We start from the raw sequence: 15,202 nt of genomic DNA, 5'->3' as shown, positions 1-15,202 counted from the left end.
GGACACATACAGTTTAGCTTCTCTTGGTCTGGCTCCCGAAAGGGAGGAGGACAGAAGGCCTGCAGTACGATAGGTTGTGGTGCAACAGAGGGAACTTTGGGAACATAACCCGCTCAAGGGTATAAGAATGCTTTGGCCATACCAGGGGCAAAATCTAGGTAGGTAGGGGCCTCCGAAAGGGCCTGGAGATCTCCAACTCTCTTTAGAGAGGTGATTGCCAGTAACAGGGCAGTTTTAATCATCAGATGTCTGTCTGAGATATCTTGAATTGGCTCGAATGGAGCTTTGCAAAGAGCCTCTGGAACCACAACCAAATCCCAGGGGGGAACACGGGACCGTACTGGAGGTCTCAGCCTCAGCGCACCGCGGAGGAAACGTGTAACTAGGGGGTGTCTACCCACTGACTGATCATTGAAAGGGACATGGAAAGCAGCTATGGCTGCCACGTACACCTTTAAGGTGGAGTGGGATAACCCCGCAGAGAGCCTGGCTTGTAAAAACTCCAGAACTGTACCAACTGGGCAGTTTGCTGGGTCAAGCTGGCGGTCTCTGCACCATGAAGTGAAGAGTTTCCACTTCAGGGCGTACAGTTTCCTCGAAGAGGGAGCTCTGGATTGGAGTAGGGTCTCAACAACCTCGGTTGAGAGACCAGCTGCTAACAGTTGTGCCCCCTCAGGGGCCACACCCACAGCTTCCACAACTCCGGGCGAGGGTGAATTATCGTGCCCTGCGCCTGTGAGAGTAGGTCTGTCCTGATCGGTATCTCCCACGGAGAGCCGTCGAGGAGCGAGACTAGATCTGAGAACAATATTCGGCCCGGCCAGAACGGGGCTACTAATAACAGACGGACCCCGTCCTGGCGTACTCTCGCCAGAACTCCCGGGAGCAGAGCGATAGGGGGAAAAGCGTACAGACGAAGCCTCGGCCAGGTCTGTACCATAGCGTCCAGTCCCAGAGGAGCTGGATGAACTAGAGAGAACCAGAGGGGACATTGCGATGTCTCCTGAGTCGCAAAGAGGTCCACATGGGCTGTGCCAAATACTCTCCATATCTGCTTCACCACCTCGGGGTGAAGCATCCATTCCCCGGGCCTCGGCCCCTGCCTCGACAGTATGTCTGCTCCCACATTCAATCTCCCAGGAATATACACTGTTCTGATCGAGAGGAGTTTGCCCTGGGACCACAGAAGGATCTGGTGTGCCAGCTTGTACAAGGGGCGTGAACGCAGACCCCCCTGTTGATTGATATAAGAGATCACTGATGTGTCGGTGCGCACCAACACATGGTGACCTCTCAGGTCTGGGAGGAAATATTTCAATGCTCGATAGACTGCTAGCATCTCTAGGCAAATGATGTGCCATGTCAGATGGCGACCACTCCACAGACCGCGGGCAGGGTGGCCACTCATGACCGCACCCCAACCGGTGAGGGACGCGTCTGTCGCTAGCGTTACACGGCGACAAGGAGCTCCCAGCACCATGCCCTGATTCAAGAACCAAGGTTTCTTCCACATGTCTAAGGCACGAAGGCATCGCCGCGTGACCTTGATTACTCGAAGTGGATTTCCCCTCGGGGAAAAGCCCTTGGACTTGAGCCACCACTGTAGGGGTCTCATGTGCAGCAGGCCAAAAGGTATCACGTTGGACGCAGCTGCCATCAGCCCTTACAATCTCTGGAATTGTTTGACTGGCCTTCTTTGACTCTCTTGACTGATGTGAGGATCGACTCGATCCGAGCAGGAGACAAACGTGCCTGCATCGTGGTCGAATTCCACACTACGCCTAGATAGGTGGTTCTCTGAACTGGAGAAAGTACACTCTTCTTGGCGTTTATTCTCAAACCCAGCTCCCCCATGTGTGCGAGAACGACATCTCAATGTCGAACCGCCATCTGCTCTGATTGAGCTAGGATCAACCAATCGTCGATATAATTTAGAATGCGGATGCCCTGCATACGGAGGGATACCAGAGCCGCATCTACACATTTCGTGAACGTGCGGGGTGAGAGTGCGAGGCCAAAGGGAAGTACTCGATATTGATAAGCTTTGCCCCCCAAAAGCGAACCTCAGAAACCTCCTGTGTTGTGGAAGGATGGATATGTGGAAGTATGCGTCTTTGAGATCTATTGTGACAAACCAGTCCTCGGACCTGATTTGAGCTACAACCTGGTTGACAGTGAGCATTTTGAACTTCAGTGGCATAACTGAGCGGTTCAGGTGACGTAAGTCTAAGATCGGACGCAACCCCCCATCCTTCTTTGGAACTATGAAATACCGGCTGTAAAATCCGGATTCCCTGTATAGAGGAGGGACCACCTCGATGGCCTCCTTCCTTAATAGGGTATTCACTTCTTGTTCCATAACCAGAGCCTGCTGGGGGCCGACCACAGTCGGTGTAACCCCATTGAACTTCGGTGGTGGAAGACCGAACTGAATGCAATAGCCTCTTTCTATTGTATGCAGGACCCACTGAGATACATTTGGCAGTAGCTTCCATGCTGCTAAATAATCTACTAAGGGAATCAGTCTCTCGAGACTGACCTCTGGTGTAAGAGGCCCCCGAAGGGGCGGCGAGCATCCCAGCTCCGCTGTGCTTACGGGTGGAAATAACTGGGAGTATCGCTCGCTGGAGGCCGCTGCGCCCTGATACTCTGGCTGAGGGCACTGAGGTGAGGCGGGCACCGTATAATGAGGTGGACCGCGCTCTACCCCAGTAGGGGCTACCCTCTGGATCCTGGCGTCAGGATCTTTTCGTCGAGAACTTCCGGGCTTCGATGACAGATCTTAAATCGGACTTAGCCCTAGAAGCCTCTGACTCAGAGCGTCGCTGAGGCCCTCGGTCCCGTCGTGGGGGAGCACGAGCGGCGACACTCTGTTTCTGCGCTTCCCGGTATGAGGAGCCAGTATGTGGCGTGGTCATCTCCCGCCCAGATGCACCACGAGAGCGACGAGGGAGGAAACTCTGGAATGCCGCCGCCTGTTTGCGTGCCTCCTGGAACCTGTCGACGACAGTGTTGACTGTGTCGCCAAACAGGCCCGAGGCTTGAAGCAGAGCGTCCAGGAGGCAGACCCTGTCTCTTTCTTTTATCTCTGACAGGGTCAGCCACAAATGCCTCTCCGCAACCACTAAGACTGCCATAGACCGCCAAATTGTGCGAGCGGTCTCTTTAGTGCGAAAACACTCCTGCATGCGGGTGTCTCTGTTGGACAGTGTTTTCTCTACTTCCTGTTGGCCTTCTTTAGCAAATTGTAGCTCCGTGTAGCTGTTTTTATTTTATTTTTTTCTCTAGAATCTTTATCTTACTATCACTCTCTGTTTTTTAAAGTGGTAAAATATAACTTAATTCACACCATATTTCTGATATTATCGATCAATCTTATCAGATTAACTTTGATCGTTCACTTTTATTTTATTTCCGTGAGTGCAGTACACCTGCAAAGCGTTAGCACTCGTTAGCTTGTCATTAGAGTCTTCATTCGAACCTATCGCTGTTTTCTTTTCTCCTCTCCCTCGCTCCAGTTTTTCACAAGTTCATCAAACAACCGCAGTAAGAATTTTCATCAAGCACGGTGAGTAATGGCTTCTCCTATCATTGTTTCTTGCACCTCTTGCCACATGTACAGTTTATCTATCTCTGTCGCTGATGAGGGATTCACATGTGATAAATGCAGGGAAATAGTTAGGCTGACAGAGAAGATTTCAGAATTAGAGACACGCATCCAAACTTTAATTGAGGACAGTAAAAATGTTAGGGCTCTAGATACGGCTTTGGATGCGTCTAGCTCAGGGATTCCTGTACATTGTTCGGTTCCGGAAACAGAGCCCCTGCAGCAGGGCAACTGGGTGACGGTGAGGCAGCGTAGTCGTGGGTCAAAACACCGCTCTTCTGTTCCGATCAAAACATTAAACAGGTTCTCCCCACTCAGTGATACACCCACTGAGAAACCTGATGAAAGTGCTCTAGTTATTGGTGATTCTATTGTACGGAACGTGAATATAGAGACACCAGCCACCATAGTCAAATGTTTACCGGGAGCCAGAGCGTCTGACATCTTGGCAAATTTAAAAGTGCTGGCTAATGCTAAATGTAAATACAGTAAGATTGTTATTCATGCCGGCGCTAATGATGTTCGACTTCGCCAGTCGGAGATCACTAAAAATAACAATAAAGAGGTGTGTGAACTTGCAAGCACGATGTCAGACACTGTAATATGCTCTGGTCCCCACCCTGCTTACCGTGGTGATGAGATGCATAGCAGATTGTCATCACTCAATGGCTGGATGTCTAAGTGGTGCCCACAGAATAACATAGGTTTCATAGACAATTGGACGAGCTTTTGGGGCAGACCTGACCTGTTTAAAAGAGATGGTCTTCATCCCTCCTGGGGTGGCGCCACTCTTCTCTCTAGAAATATGGCAAATAGTCTTAGTGTTTATACTTGACTAACTGGGGCCCAGGTCAGGAAGCAGACAGACTGGCTAAACCGACCGTCTGCTAGCTGCCTCCCGTCACAGAGGTCAGTTAATTCTCAGCACATAGAGACTTTTTCACCTAGATATCACACTATAGAGACTGTGTCTGTTCCCCGAACTAGAAAAAAACAAAAAACGTCCAAACCAAGTTAAGATTAACAATTTAATTGAGGTTCAACAAATAAAAAACAGAAGCAATATGGATAAACAAATGATAAAGCTTGGCTTATTGAATATCAGATCCCTTTCTACGAAAACACTTTTTGTAAATAATATGATCACTGATCATAATATAGATGTACTCTGTTTGACAGAAACCTGGATAAAACCTGATGATTACATTATTTTAAATGAGTCCACCCCCCAAGATTACTGTTATAAACATGAGCCACGTCTAAAAGGCAAAGGTGGAGGTGTTGCTTCAATTTATATCAACGTTTTCAGGATTTCTCAGAGGGCAGGCTACAAGTATAACTCGTTTGAAGTAATGGTACTTCATATAACATTATCCAAAGAAACAAATGTTAATGATAATTCCCCTGTTATGTTTGTACTGGCTACTGTATACAGGCCACCAGGGCACCATACAGACTTTATTAAAGAGTTTGGTGATTTTACATCTGAGTTAGTTTTGGCTGCAGATAAAGTTTTAATAGTTGGTGATTTTAATATCCATGTTGATAATGAAAACGATGCATTGGGATCAGCATTTATAGACATTCTGAACTCTATTGGTGTTAGACAACACGTTTCAGGACCTACTCATTGTCGAAATCATACTCTAGATTTAATACTGTCACATGGAATTGATGTTGATGGTGTTGAAATTATTCAGCCAAGTGATGATATCTCAGATCATTATTTAGTTCTTTGCAAAATTCATATAGCCAAAATTGTAAATTCTACTTCTTGTTACAAGAATGGAAGAACCATCACTTCTAACACAAAAGACTGCTTTTTAAGTTATCTTCCTGATGTATCCAAATTCCTTAGCATATCCAAAACCTCAGAACAACTTGATGATGTAACAGAAACTATGGACTCTCTCTTTTCTAGCACTTTAAATAAAGTTGCTCCTGTACGCTTAAGGAAGGTTAAGGAAAACAGTTTGACACCATGGTATAATGAGCATACTCGCACCCTAAAGAGAGCAGCCCGAAAAATGGAGCGCAGCTGGAGGAAAACAAAACTAGAGGTATTTCGTATTGCTTGGCGGGAAAGTAACATATCCTACAGAAAAGCATTAAAAACTGCTAGATCCAATTACTTTTCTTCTCTTTTAGAAGAAAACAAACATAACCCCAGGTATTTATTCAATACAGTGGCTAAATTAACGAAAAATAAAGCCTGAACAAGTGTTGACATTTCCCAACACCACAGCAGTAATGAGTTTATGAACTACTTTACTTCTAAAATCGATACTATTAGAGATAAAATTGCAACCATTCAGCCGTCAGCTACAGTATCACATCAGACAGTGCACTATAGACCCCCTGAGGAACAGTTCCACTCATTCTCTACCATAGGAGAGGAAGAATTGTATAAACTTGTTAAATCATCTAAACCAACAACATGTATGTTAGACCCTATACCATCTAAGCTCCTGAAAGAGGTGCTTCCAGAAGTCATAGATCCTCTTCTGACTATTATTAATTCCTCATTGTCATTAGGACATGTCCCCAAAACCTTCAAACTGGCTGTTTTTAAGCCTCTCATCAAAAAACCACAACTTGACCCCAAAGAACTAGTTAATTATAGACCAATCTCGAATCTTCCTTTTCTGTCCAAGATACTAGAAAAGGTGGTATCCACACAATTATATTCCTTCTTAGAGAAAAATGGTATATGTGAGGATTTCCAGTCAGGATTTAGACCGTATCATAGTACTGAGACTGCTCTTCTTAGAGTTACAAATGATCTGCTCTTATCATCTGATTGTGGGTGTATCTCTCTATTAGTTTTATTGGATCTTAGTGCTGCATTCGACACAATTGACCACAACATTCTTTTGCATAGACTTGAATACTTTGTTGGCATCAGTGGAAGTGCATTAGCATGGTTTAAATCGTACTTATATGACCGCCATCAGTTCGTAGCAGTGAATGAAGATGTATCCTATTGATCACAAGTGCAGTATGGAGTACCTCAAGGCTCAGTACTAGGGCCGCTACTCTTCACGCTTTATATGTTACCCTTGGGAGATATCATCAGGAAACATGGTGTTAGCTTTCACTGTTATGCTGATGATACTCAGCTCTATATTTCTTCGCAGCCAGGTGAAACACACCAATTTGAAAAACTAATGGATTGCATAGTCGATTTAAAAAACTGGATGACGAGTAATTTCTTACTGCTAAATTCTGAAAAAACAGAGGTGTTAATTATAGGACCTAAAAACTCTGCTTGTAATAACCTAGAACACTGTCTAAGACTTGATGGTTGTGTAGCAGATTGGAAGTCTGTTAATTTTAAATTGATCTAAATTCCCAGCCACACCAACACAGAGAGAAAGACACAAGAAATACCAAACAGTATTTTATTACTTCTTTAAAAGTTAGATTTAAAAGGGCAGCATAATCACAATTTCATCCTCATCCAGGGGAGACAAATAAAAACATGAATTGTCCAATATTCTGTCCCAGGGTGAAACAATACCCAAATACCCAGTCAAATCCGGATTTAGCTCCGCGTTTCCCCTGCCACCGGCAAAGAATGTCTGTTTCAGCGAGACCTCAAATAGCTGATTCCAAATCCCGAAAAATCCCGGACCAGGATTTCCACGGCGCCGATCTGCGTCTGTCAGTGGAGAGATCGTGAAATCAATGGGCAGCCTGCTCGTAGCCCGGCAACTTAAACTTAGATGACTAGAATGACAACTTTCCTTTCCTACTTCAAGTGAGCTCATCAAGAATGCTATGGTGTCTGCTGCTCCGCCGTCAGCTCCCGGATCTATCACTTAGAAGAGATGGACATCTAAGAATGCCTCCCTTAACTCAGATGTTAAAAACACACACGCGCATCAGCGTGGGAAAAAAAATAACCACTTCCCTTTCGTCGGAGTTTGTGAGCGTTGACACTGCAGAGTCTGGGATTCGGCTCCACCAGGCACATGAAATCCAGCCAGCAACAATGCCGAGGGAAAAGAAGATCAGTCCGCTTCAGCACACGGCTCGTTCCTCTGTCCAGAGCGTTTTTCTTCTCCGGTAAGAGATCTAGCGTCCTTTTTATTGGGAGTAATCTGATCAGCTGGCAAATTAGATCGCCGATGTGATTTGGGGTTCTACAGGTGTGTCAATTAGTTTTGGTTGTTGTTGCAGTTTGTGAAGAAGGGAAAACAATACCATCAATGGTCCAGCAAAATCACAGCAAACAAGGAAACCCACAGCAAACAATAAAAATGAATCCACCACAACAATATAATAAATTAATCCACAGCAAACAAATATGAAAATTAAGGCAGAAATTGCTATATCAATCAATAACAATTTCCAAAATAAAATAAGGTTAACCAATCAATCACACTGCTCTACTTATTTTGTATTATATGACACTCCTCCCCCCCTTAACAGTTGTCGTCCCGACAAAGTCTTAGTGTCCATACCTGTCTGGAGGCCTTCCCCTATTCTGTCTCTGGGACCTACGCAGGGGTGATCTGTCTCCTGGCTCAGGTCTCACAATAGGGGCTACTGGGTCATCGTCCATTGAAACTGCAGGAGGGGCACAGGCTATGGGCACAAAGGTCAGAGGTAACGTCAAAGGCCCAGGATACAAGGCATTCGAAAGATTGGGGTTCACCATTTCAGTCTCTGGGGCTTGTTGAGGCTCTTCACGGGGGTTGAAAAGACAAGGCCTTAAGTGATTCCGATGAATTGTCCTGATGGGGCCTTCTTTTCCTTCAGGCTTTATCTGGAAAACTGGCAGGCCTGGGCGTAGTTGGTCAATAACCACATAGAGTTGGGGCTGCCAGTGCGGTGCCAACTTCCCTTGTTCTCTACGGCGGAAGTTGCGCAGGAGCACCCGTTCTCCGGGCAACAAGGGGAGTTTCTTTGTTTTCTGATCATACCTGGCCTTGTCCCGCACTCTGCTTTCTCTGGTTTTTGCTGCCACCTGTCTGTAGACTCTCTGTAGGGTCTGGTTGTGTTGGTGAACCCAACCCTCCAATTCTTGTCTTTGGGTCAATGGTGGCGCCCCAACAGCCGTTTCTACTGGCAGGCGAGCGTGTCGGCCAAACATGACAAAGTGTGGGGTCAGTCCAGTGGTCTCATGAGGGGTGTTGTTATACATCTGCAGGAGAGTCGGCAAATGATCTGGCCACCGCACTTGATCTTCTGGACTCAGTGTTCCTAAAAGAGACAGAACAGTCTTGTTAAACCTTTCACAGGCCCCATTTCCTTGGGGCCTGTAGGGTGTAGTTCGAACTTTGGCACACCCATACAGACTGCACAGCTGTGCCACCATGGTTGACTCAAAGGCTGCTCCTTGATCAGAGAGGATTCGTTCTGGACACCCCCATGGCTGGATAAGATAGCGCCAAAGGGCACGTGTCGTAGTGGCTGCTGTTTGGTCTTTTGTGGGGACAGCCCATCCGTACTTAGAAAAAAGGTCAGTTATTACCAAGAGATAAGGATAAGTGTCACCATGCCTGCCCAGAGACAAATAGTCAATTGAAACCGTTTCCAAAGGGTATGATGTAAGAATAGGCACCAAGGGTGCCCTTACCTCTGGTCCTCTTTTCTTTTGAGTGCAAATTGAACATTTGGATGCCCAGTCTTGCAAGTCTGCACCCATCCCGGGCCAAAAGAAGGTTTTTCTCAGCAAGCCCTCGACCTTGGCTATCCCCATATGGCCTGAGGCATTGTGATACTTCTCCCACAACTTATAAGTCTGGTCTTTGGGGACCACGATTTGATAGAGGCTCAACCCTGTATGACGCTCTTGGGCCCTCCGCTTTAACACACCCTCCTGGATGTGCAATCGACTCCATTCCCTTAAGAGGCGTTTTGTTGCAGGTAGGCATGCCTTCCTCTCCTCGGCTCCTGGAAAACAATTTCCAACCACCCAACCCTTCATTTGGGCCACCGTCTGGTCCTTCTCCTGCCAATCCCTCCAATGGTCTTTGGCTTCTGTGCTAGCCTCTGACTCCACCACTACCATCTCCACTTGGGCCTGTCGGTTGGATCCTGTTTCCTGTGGTAACCTGGACAAGACATCAGCATTGCGATTGGAAGCGCCAGGGCGATACTTGAGTTCAAAGTCAAAATTAGCCAGCTGCGCTGCCCACCGCTGTTCTGTGGCCCCCAAGTGTGCCGTATTCAGGTGGACCAGAGGGTTATTATCCGTAAAGGCAGGAACTTATTGCCCCACAAATAGTCTTTAAATTTTTCGGTGACAGCCCATTTAAGGGCTAAAAACTCCAGTTTAAAAGAACTGTAGTTTTGGTCATTCCTCTCGGTGGGGTTAAGGCTTCTGCTGGCATAAGCTATAACTCTCTCTCTACCATCCTGTAGCTGTGCCAACACAGCCCCCAAACCTCCCAGGCTGGCATCTGTATAAAGATGGAAAGGTTTTGAGAAGTCTGCATATGCCAAGATTGGGGCACTCACCAGGGCAGTCTTCAGAGAATCAAATGCCATTTGGCAATCTGTGGTCCAGTTGATGGAGGCATTTCCTTTCCTCATACTAGCAGAGCCTACTAGGAGAGCATTCAGGGGTGCAGCTATTTTAGAAAAACCTTTTACAAATCTTCTGTAGTACCCCACAAACCCAAGGAATGAGCGTACCTGCTTAATGGTAAAGGGGATGGGCCAGTTCTCAACGACAACTGTCTTTTCAGGATCTGTGGATATTCCCTCACCAGAGATGACATGGCCAAGGTAGGTGACTTTTCTCTGGAACAGGCTGCATTTATGGGGCTGCAACTTTAAGCCATGGGCTGCCAGCTTCTCAAAAACCTGCTCCAGGTGACTGATATGGGTGTCAAAGTCTGGGGAGTATACAACAACATCATCCAAGTAGATCAGGAGAGAGTCATGGACCTGCCCACCCAGGCACCGCTGCATTAGGCGTTGAAATGTTGCAGGTGCATTACAGAGGCCAAAGGGCATCCTCTGGAACTCGTACAAGCCCAAGGGTGTGGTGAATGCAGTCTTCTCTCGATCCTTCGGGTCCACATCTACTTGCCAATATCCACTGGCCAGGTCAAGGGTAGAATACCAAGCAGCTTGCTTGAGGCTGGTGAGGGATTCTTCTATCCTTGGCAAGGGATAGGCATCTTTGTGGGTTAGGGCATTCAGCTTCCTGTAGTCCACGCAAAAGCGCCAGGATCCATCCTTCTTTTTCACAAGGACAATTGGTGCTGCCCAAGGGCTTGAGCTTTCCCTTATGACATCATTATGCTGATAACATGCTGGATGTTTTGCAGAAGTTCCCTCAATTCAGGGTAAAGGCTTGGTGGAACTGGCCTGTAGCGCTCCCTGCTGGGTGGTGCAGAACCGGTAGGTATGGAGTGGAGGACTGCACTGGTCTGGCCAAAGTCCTCATCACCTGCTGCAAAGATGTCTCTCCATCGATGTAACAGTGAGTCCATCTTCTGTTGTTGGTCTGTTGTTAAGCCATCACCTTTCAGCAGGTTGACTGGATGCTGGTCTTTTGTGCTGATGTGGTTGGTCTGCACATCCACTTCCACCACACCTGGATCTAAAGTCTTCAAAACAAGGTCCTTTTCCCCTCGAATCTGCCTTGGGTCAACCTGGAAAACGTTAGCAAGGGGGCGGCGTTGAGGTATCAATATGGGGTAAGGATTGAGGTTACGTACCCTTATAGGGAGGCGTCCTTTCACCACAGTAGTAACAGTCCGGGCCACCTGCCACTCGTCATCTCTTTCTGGACTCTCCACCAAAACACAAAGATCTGACCCAGCTTTTGCACCATAGAGGTGTGTCCACAGTACCATCTCACTATTCGGAGGCAAATAAACTGGGTCTTGGCGGGTTAACCTGGCCACTCCAATCTGTCCATCAGACGATTCAGCCTGTGAAACCTTTTGACAGACCGCAAAAGCACGCTCCCATTCCCCCTTTGCTTCACGTGACATAGTTGCACCGAAGACAGTCAGGCCAGGGTGAACTCCCTGAAACAGCTCTTTCCAACAATGTGAAATGACATTCATCCCTAGAATACCCCTTTTAGCACTCAGGCACTCATCCTTTACAATGATAACCCCTTTACCTGGCACGGTAACTCCTCCCACTGAAAAATCCAAGATGGCGTAGCCAGTATATGGGATCTGTAGTCCATTAGCCGCTTTTAGAGAAAGCCAGTGCAGATCTTGTGGGCTTCGCTTCTGCTCTCCGCTCAGCCATTTCTGGAAGAAAGTTTCACTGAACAATGTAACTTGTGAGCCTGTATCAAGCAAGCAGGGCAATTTCACTCCTGCAACAACAACTTCAACTCCTGGACACGTCCCCACCAGGGATGGTTTGTCAGTTTGGTTTACCTGGTCCCCCTCCCCAACCACCTGGCTCTCAGTGGTTGGGGCGGTTAGTTTAACTGCCTCCTCCCCTGTTGACAGTACCTCTGAATGTGACCAGCCTTCCCGCAGCCTCTGCACATTGGTTTGCTTCGGTCGTCCCATTCCAAAGTCTGGTGACGCCCGGGGGAGGCAGTATAACGGCCTTCCTGAACAGCCCCCCTAGGGGATAAAGATGGATCTCTATGCACCCAAGTCTGAGGAGAAAGTTGGCGTTTAATCTCGTCAGTTAAGGTTTCTTTAATAACAGAAAGTTGGTCTGTAATTTCTTTTCTAAGTTCAGCTCTTATGGTCTCCCTCCACTCCTCTAGGCTTGGTGCAACCATGGATTGGTTTGTCTGTGGCACAAAGATACGTGAGGCACAGACAGGCTCCATCTTCAACTCAACTTCTAATGCTCTCACTTCACTACACACCTCAGTGAAGGACAATGTAGGTTTTCTACGCACCTGCCTTTGGAGTTCCTGTTGCACCACACCAGGCCTCAAACCCAGGACAAGCTGGTCCCTAATAGTCATTTCATCCTGGGCAGAGCCCGCTGGTTCCTGCTCCCTCCACGTGGAGAATAATTCCCGGAGACGGAGTATGAAAGCAGAAACAGTTTCCTCTTCCAGTTGATGACATTTAAAAAATTGCGCCCGGATCTGGGCTACTGGTGTTACACGCCCATACAGCCTCTTTAACTCACTCAGCAGGTCTACACTTGTTAAGCGTCGTCCTGGATTCAGTAGCCTCATCTCTCTTTTTGCCTCACCCTCAAGTGCCCCATATATAAAGTAAATTTTCTGTTCCTCATTTAACCCTTGTGCCCTCAGCATAGCCTGTACCTGCCCACTCCATTCAGAAAAACTCATTTTACTTGAGTCACCATTAAACCTTGGAATCCATGGGACCCCCATGAACCAAGGCATCATCATTGCATTTATCACAGGCTGACTAAATGGAGCATTTTCTAGTCTGGTCCCAGTTCCTTGTGACACATTACACCCTGGGCCTTCAGGCTGGCCTTCATTTTCATCTGCCATTCTTCACTGTGTGGTGTGGAAAGGGAACCCTGCCGACTACGCCACTAATGTAGCAGATTGGAAGTCTGTTAATTTTAAATTGATCTAAATTCCCAGCCACACCAACACAGAGAGAAAGACACAAGAAATACCAAACAGTATTTTATTACTTCTTTAAAAGTTAGATTTAAAAGGGCAGCATAATCACAATTTCATCCTCATCCAGGGGAGACAAATAAAAACATGAATTGTCCAATATTCTGTCCCAAGGTGAAACAATACCCAAATCCAGTCAAATCCGGATTTAGCTCCGCGTTTCCCCTGCCACCGGCAAAGAATGTCTGTTTCAGCGAGACCTCAAATAGCTGATTCCAAATCCCGAAAAATCCCGGACCAGGATTTCCGCGGCGCCGATCTGCGTCTGTCAGTGGAGAGATCGTGAAATCATTGGGCAGCCTGCTCGTAGCCCGGCAACTTAAACTTAGATGACTAGAATGACAACTTTCCTTTCCTACTTCAAGTGAGCTCATCAAGAATGCTATGGTGTCTGCTGCTCCGCCGTCAGCTCCCGGATCTATCACTTAGAAGAGATGGACATCTAAGAATGCCTCCCTTAACTCAGATGTTAAAGTCACACACGCGCATCAGCGTGGGAAAAAAAATAACCACTTCCCTTTCGTCAGAGTTTGTGAGCGTTGACACTGCAGAGTCTGGGATTCGGCTCCACCAGGCACAGGAAATCCAGCCAGCAACAACGCCGAGGGAAAAGAAGATCAGTCCGCTTCAGCACACGGCTCGTTCCTCTGTCCAGAGCGTTTTTCTTCTCCGGTAAGAGATCTAGCATCCTTTTTATTGGGAGTAATCTGATCAGCTGGCAAATTAGATCGCCGATGTGATTTGGGGTTCTACAGGTGTGTCAATTAGTTTTGGTTGTTGTTGCAGTTTGTGAAGAAGGGAAAACAATACCATCAATGGTCCAGCAAAATCACAGCAAACAAGGAAACCCACAGCAAACAATAAAAATGAATCCACCACAACAATATAATAAATTAATCCACAGCAAACAAATATGAAAATTAAGGCAGAAATTGCTATATCAATCAATAACAATTTCCAAAATAAAATAAGGTTAACCAATCAATCACACTGCTCTACTTATTTTGTATTATATGACAGTTGCTCTGTCAATTCTTCGTCATCAGTTAGGAACCTAGGTGTGCTACTTGATCGCAATCTTTCCTTAGAAAGCCACGTTTCTAGCATTTGTAAAACTGCATTTTTCCATCTCAAAAATATATCTAAATTACGGCCTATGCTCTCAATGTCAAATGCAGAAATGTTAATCCATGCATTTATGACCTCAAGGTTAGATTATTGTAATGCTTTATTGGGTGGTTGTTCTGCACGCTTAGTAAACAAACTACAGCTAGTCCAAAATGCAGCAGCAAGAGTTCTTACTAGAACCAGGAAGTATGACCATATTAGCCCGGTCCTGTCAACACTGCACTGGCTCCCTATCAAGCATCGCATAGATTTTAAAATATTGCTTATTACTTATAAAGCCCTGAATGGTTTAGCACCTCAGTATTTGAATGAGCTCCTTTTACATTATAATCCTCTACGTCCGCTACGTTCTCAAAACTCAGGCAATTTGATAATACCTAGAATATCAAAATCAACTGCAGGCGGCAGATCCTTTTCCTATTTGGCGCCCAAACTCTGGAATAACCTACCTAACATTGTTCGGGAGGCAGACACACTCTTGCAGTTTAAATCTAGATTAAAGACCCATCTCTTTAACCTGGCATACACATAACATACTAATATGCTTTTATTATCCAAATCCGTTAAAGGATTTTTAGGCTGCATTAATTAGGTAAACCGGAACCGGAAACACTTCCCATAACAACCTATGTACTTGCTACATCATTAGAAGAATGGCATCTACGCTAATATTTGTCTGTTTCTCTCTTGTTCCGAGGTCACCATGGCCACCAGATCCAGTCTGTGTCCAGATCAGAGGGTCACTGCAGTCACCCGGATCCAGTACGTATCCAGACCAGATGCTGGATCAGCACCTAGAAAGGACCTCTACATCCCTGAAAGACAGCGGAGACCAGGACAATTAGAGCCCCAGATACAGATCCCCTGTAAAGACCTTGTCTCAGAGGAGCACCAGGACAAGACCACAGGAAACA

This window comes from Carassius carassius, chromosome 17 (assembly GCF_963082965.1).
Source record: "Carassius carassius chromosome 17, fCarCar2.1, whole genome shotgun sequence".
NCBI lineage: Eukaryota > Metazoa > Chordata > Actinopteri > Cypriniformes > Cyprinidae > Carassius > Carassius carassius.
Note: the sequence above shows the minus strand (reverse complement) of the source record.